Genomic DNA, 6,320 nt, shown 5'->3' on the forward strand with positions numbered 1-6,320 from the left:
TGTTTTGTTTTGGAGGTGGGTCTGCTGTTTTCCAGGCTGGTTTGCAAGAAACCTCAGTGGAAGCTCTGCAAACAGTACACAGGATAAAATTCCTCAACCAAAGCAGTGGAGCATAGCAGGAGACCAGCTTGAAACAGGATTCTTCCATGTCTTGGCTCAAAGGAATGCTCCTGCCTCAGCCTCCAGGTAGCAGGCCTAAACCATAGGGTCTGGCTCCTTGTTCATTTTTTATTTTCTATATTTTTTTATTGGTGCACGATAGTTGTACATAATGGTGGAATTTGTTGTTATATATTCAAATGTGTACACAATATAACAATGTAATTGTCTAATGTCATTCCCCAGGATTTTCCCTTTCCATCTCCTCCTCCCTCCCCTGCTTCCTTTCCTCTACTCTACTGATCTTCCTTTGATTCTCATGAGACCCTCCCCTCCTTTCTTTGTTTTTTCCTCTCTAGCTTCCACAAAGAGAGAAAACATGTGACCCTTGACTTTCTGACTCTGGCTTATTTCACTTAATATAATGTTGTCAAGTTCCATCCATTTTCATGAAAATGGAAATTTTCATTCTCCCTTATGGCTAAGTCAAACTCCATCCTTTATACATTCCATATTCTCTTTTTTCAACCATTGATGGAAATCTAGGCTGGTACCATACTTTGGCTATTGTGAATTGTGCTGCTATAAACATGAATGTGCGTGTATCACTGTTGTATGATGATTTTAATTTTTTAGACTTAATACTGAGGAGTGGTACAACTGGGTGGTGGTTCATTCCTAGTCTCTTAAGGAACCTCTCTTCTAATTTCCATAGTAGTTGTACTAATTTACAATCCTACCAACAGTGTTGTTCTTTCTCCACATCTTCTCCAGCATTTATTATTGTTTATATTCATGATGGCTGCCATTCAAACTGGAGTGGGATGAAATCTCAGTGTAGTTTTGATTTACTTTTCCCTAATTGCTAATAATATTTTCATGTATTTGTTGGCCATTTGTGTTTCTTTTGAGAAGTGTCTTGTTTAGGTGATTTGCCCATTTATTATTTGGATTATTTTTTATGGTGTTGAGTTTTTTGAGTTCTTTATATATTCTGGATATCAATCCTCTGTCAGAAAAGTAAGCATCATTTTCTGAGCTTTCAGGTTCCTATTGAGAAAGTCATTGCCTGTACCTGTATATTAGGTGTTGAACCTCCTTTTTCTTCTAGGACTTGCGTAGTTTCTGACCTAATTCCTAGGACTTTGATCCACTTTGAGTTGACTTGTGCAGGGTTAGAAATAAAAGTCACGCCTTATTCTTCCACATATGCATAGTCTATTTTCCAACACCATTGCTTAAAAGACATTCTTTTCTCCAATGCATGTTTTAGCACCTTTATCAAGGATCAGATGACTGTATCTATGTGGGTGTGTGTATGTGTGTGTGTGGGTGTGTGTATGTGTGTGTATACCAAGTACCAAAGTACCATGAAGTCAGATGTTATGATGTCTCCAGCATTGCTTTTTGGGCTTAGAATTTTTTTGGCTCTTCTGGGTCTTTCATTCTTCCAACTGCACAGTAAAACTGTCTTCTCTCATTCTATGAAAAAATGTCATTGGTATTTTGATGGGGATTGCATCAAATCTGTATATTGCTTTTGGTTTTATGTTCATTTAGCAATATTCATTCTGCCTATCTTTGAACATGGGACATCTCTCCATATTATTGTGTCTTCTTCAATTTCTTTCTTCACTGTTCTATAGTTTACATAGTAGAGGTCTTTTACCTCCTTGGTTTGATTTATTCCTAGGTACTTTCTTTATTGAGGCTATTATGAATGGGACTGTTTTTCTAATTTCTTTCTCAGGAGATTCATTATTGGTGTATAGGAAAGTACTGATTTTTATATGTTGATTTTGTAACCTGCTACTTTGCTGAAGTTGTTATTGGTTCTAGTAGTCTCCTGGGGAGATTTTTGGATCTTCTAAGTATAGAATTGTTTCATTTGCAATCATTGAAAATTTGACTTCTTCTTTTCCTATTTTTATCCCTTTGATTTTCTGTCTTGCCTGTTTGAACTGTGTAGAATTTCTTGTAATATATTGAATAGGAGTGAGGAGGGTAGACATCCTTTTCTTTTTCCAGATCTTCAAGGAAATGCTTTCAGTTTTTTGCCATTCACTGATGTTGGCTTTGTGTTTGTTGATCATAGCCTTTATGATGAGGTAAGTTCTTTCTATGCCTAGTTTCCTTGGTGCCTCTATCATAAATGGGTGCCACATTTCATTGAAGGCTTTCTCTGCATCTTTTGAGATGAGTATGTGATTTTTCTCCTTAATTCTATTTATGTGGTATATTGCATGTCTTGATTTATGAATGTTAAACCATCTTTGCATAACTTGGATAAATCTTTCTTAGTCATGATGTACAATCATCTTAATATGTTGTTGAATATAATTTGCTAATATTTTACTTTTTGTTATTGATTTTTTTGTCTTTTTAAAAAATTAATTATACATGTCAGTAGAATGCACTTATGTACTTTGATGTATCATGCATAGATAGGATATAATTTCTTATTTTTCTGAATATACATATTGTAGAATCACATACATACATACATACATACAGTAATAATGTCTGTTACATTCTACTATCTTTCTTATCCCCACATACCCTGCCTTCCCCTCCTTTCACTTCCCTCTACCTAATCTAATGTAAGGCTATTGTTTTTTTTTGTTGTTGTTTCGCATTACAAGTCTTAATACACATATATACCACAATTTTTGTATCTCTGTATATAAAGTATGTTGACTCCCAATTCAAGTCTTCATACATGTACTTTGTGTAATGATGTCCATCACATTCCACCATCCATGCTAATCCCCTGCCCCCTCCCTTTTGCTAATATTTTATTAAGAATTTTTCATCTAAGTTCATCAGAGATATTGATCTGTAGTGATACTGGCTTTGGTCGATGATGACACTGGCTTCATACTATGGATTTGAAGTGTTTATTCCCATTCCATTTTTGGAATTATTTGAGGAGAGTTGGCATGAGTAAACCTTTAAAATTCTGGTAGAATTCAGCTTAGAATCATTGTGTTCCTGGGTTTTTTTTTCTGTTGGATAATGTTTTAGTTGGCCTTTTTGTTACTGTGGCAAAAAGTTCTAACAAGAACAATTTTAGAGGAGGAAAAGTTTATTTGTTACTCATGATTTTAGAGATTTCAGTCCATAGATGGCCCACTCCATTGTTATGGGACCTAGATGTGGCAGAACATCATGGTGGAAGGGCATGGAGGAACCCCGCCCAAGACCTGCGTGGGGTTTGGGGTGGGGGTGGAAATGAGGTTCCTCTAGGTGGAATGGCCTAGATGTAGAATAAAGGCTAAGAAAAATAGAGCAAGGGAAAACACCACAGAACACAATGTGTGTGTGTATATATATATATATATATATATATATATATATATATATATATATATATATTTTTTTTTTTTTTTAAGCGGGAGGAGGGGGGTCAGGATGGGCTAGCTGATTCCACACTAAAAAAAAAAAAAAAAAGTAAAATGGAGCCCATGCTTTCTTTATTTATATATCAGGGAATATCAAAGGTTTTCCATGGAATGTTTCTTGCTGAAAAAGGTACAAGGTCTATTCAGTTCCCAACAGGTAATGCCCATCTCCAGAGCTACTGTGAGAGCTCTCCCTAGTAGAGCAGAGATAAGATTCTGTGCCTTGGGCAATCTGTTGAGTGGGAGGAGCCACAAATATTTCCCAAAGTTAAACCTAAATTTCCTTGGCTTCCATTCGTAGTGAAGACCCTCAAGTAATTCACAGGTGGCTTCCCACAAAAGAGGAAAACAGCTCAGGACACAGAGACCAGGAAGTGGAATGAGGGTGAGAGTGAGAGTGAGAGCCAGAGAATGAGAGCAAGAGAGCTAGGTAGTGAGGGTGCACCAGAGAGGGAGGGAAGGGAGGGAGTGAGGGGGGAGAGATAGAGAGATAGAGACAGAGAGAGAGAGAGAGAGAGAGAGAGAGAGAGAGAGAGATTCATTTATACAATTAGGTACCTAAGGTTCATCCCCCGTGCCCTAAATCAGGTAGTCACTGCCTACAGTTACCTCTGGATTAATCCACTACTTAGCTCATACCCCTCTAATCACTTCACCTCTGAAAATCATTGCATTGTTTCACATATGAGCTTTTGGGGATATCTCTGAATTTTTTGGTGTTTTGTGGTTGCCTTGAGAACTGGGTCTACCTTCAGCACTCTTTGCCAATATGGTGTTCACCTCCTTCGTGTTGGGTGGTGGAGTTTTGACCTTAGTTGGTCCTCTCCAGAACTGTCATGGTGGCCTTCCTGTTCAGAGGACTTCATCTACAAGTCAGTTTTCTTTGAATACAAATATTCAGGTTAATGACAAGGCAGAATTCACCTTACAGCCCCTGCACTACTGAGAAATTTTTTCTTCTGATATATATTGTGACAACTATGGCCATAATTTCTAGCTTTACAATGACCCCAATTGACCCTGTCAAGAGTTAGAATAGCCCCCATTAATCTTTCTTTCTGGATATATATCTTGATTGGCCCTCTTTTACCTGTTTATTCTTTAAGGTTTCCACACCTGTTGTTTTTCTGTAAGTTATCTGTTTACCCATTTGCCTTAAAAGTAACGTAAAGAAAACCATAAAAGTAACTTTAAAGGAAACCCATGACCTTGCCATGTTATTGGTTTGCATTTCACTGGTCACTACTAACTGCTACCTAATACCCCCTGCCAAGGTTCAAGACCATAAATCATATCTGGGACAAGGGTGACTAATACCTACTTTCTGCTGATAAGGGTAGGTATCTCCCATACTTGCTGTCAGTGAAATGCTCTTGATTATGAGTTAAGCTCTATCCAGGGGGCCTCAATATCTGAAATAGAGGAAGTCATTTAGAGGCAAATGCCCTATGAGAAAAACAACAAGATACAACTATCACCATAAAATTGATATACCAAGAGACATAGAAATATTAGATACATTGAGCTGTTCCCCAAACCAGAAATTTCCTCCACCAGAAAGTGCTAGAAAACCCCAAACTAAAAACTTCTCTCCATGGCAAGGGTGGTGAGGACAGAGCATCTTTTGGGGAATGCAAAACAGGTTTTTATGGTAGGGGTTACCAGAGATTGAAGTCAGGGGAAACTCACCACTAAGCAACATCCCCAACCATTTTTATATTTTATTCAAAGACAGGGTCTTCCTGAATTGCTTGGGGCCTTGCTACTTTGCTGAGGCTGGCTTTGTACTTACAATCTTCCTGCCTGAGCCTCCCCAGCCACAGGGGTTCAGGCATGTGCTTCACTTTCCAGTGGCTTCTCCTGCCACATACAGGGCAAGAAGTCTTTGGAAGCCTGCCCTTAATTGGGCAGATTTTCTTCTAGTGCCCTCACTTTCTGTAATGATGACAGACACCTACAGAGGCTCAAGGGTTCTGTGGGGAAGAAAAGAGGGTGGCCATGAAGAGCTGCAGTCAATAATTGTATTGGTCTCTTGGCCCTCTTTTCTCCTTTCTCAGGTCCCTTCATGTTTCCTCCTGGTTTGATCATAAAAGACCTGCATGGCTAACTTTAAGGGAAGTTCCAGGGCCTGCTACCAATTTTGTAATTTCTAAAATCTGGGGCAAATTGAAGAATAAATATATCTTTTAAAATAAGTTGCCTTTCAAGAGATGCAGGATCTAAGAATTTATATTTTACTAAGCCTTCCTTCAATATTTCTACAAAAGTCCTGGGATTTCACCCCAACCCCTGATCAATTGATGCCAATGTCATAGAATAGGTTTCATCCTATTATTTTTAAGTGCTGCCTTGAGACAAATGATCAGGTGATATCTGTATCACCTTCAAAGTGATTCATCATAACTCCAATGAGGATGCTCAGTTTGAACAGCAGAAGGGCCCACAAGGTATAAAGTGTTAGGAAAATATAAATCATCCTCCAAACCTTAGCAAACTGAGGTCTCTGTTAGAGTTTGACTCAAAATTATTGTTATATCTCTCCAGATTACCTCAAGGCCTGAGTTTGAATCCCTCTCTATATTTATCAGGGTCATCAGCAAATCTTCCTAAATCCTGTTGGGCCTGTTTTAGATCTTGCATAGAAAAAGGTACCTGCATTCTTACCAGTCAATATTCTCCATTTTCCTCTTGTAATGTGTATAAACTGGTAGTAGGCTAAATAGGGACAGACTCATGATGAGGGAAACCAGGGTTGTGGGAATGGGAGCAGGTAATGGTGGGTACAGAGGAGAGTGGGAGAATTTGATATTGACAGATGAG

The sequence above is a fragment of the Marmota flaviventris genome, chromosome 6 (genome assembly GCF_047511675.1).
Source record: "Marmota flaviventris isolate mMarFla1 chromosome 6, mMarFla1.hap1, whole genome shotgun sequence".
Lineage (NCBI taxonomy): Eukaryota > Metazoa > Chordata > Mammalia > Rodentia > Sciuridae > Marmota > Marmota flaviventris.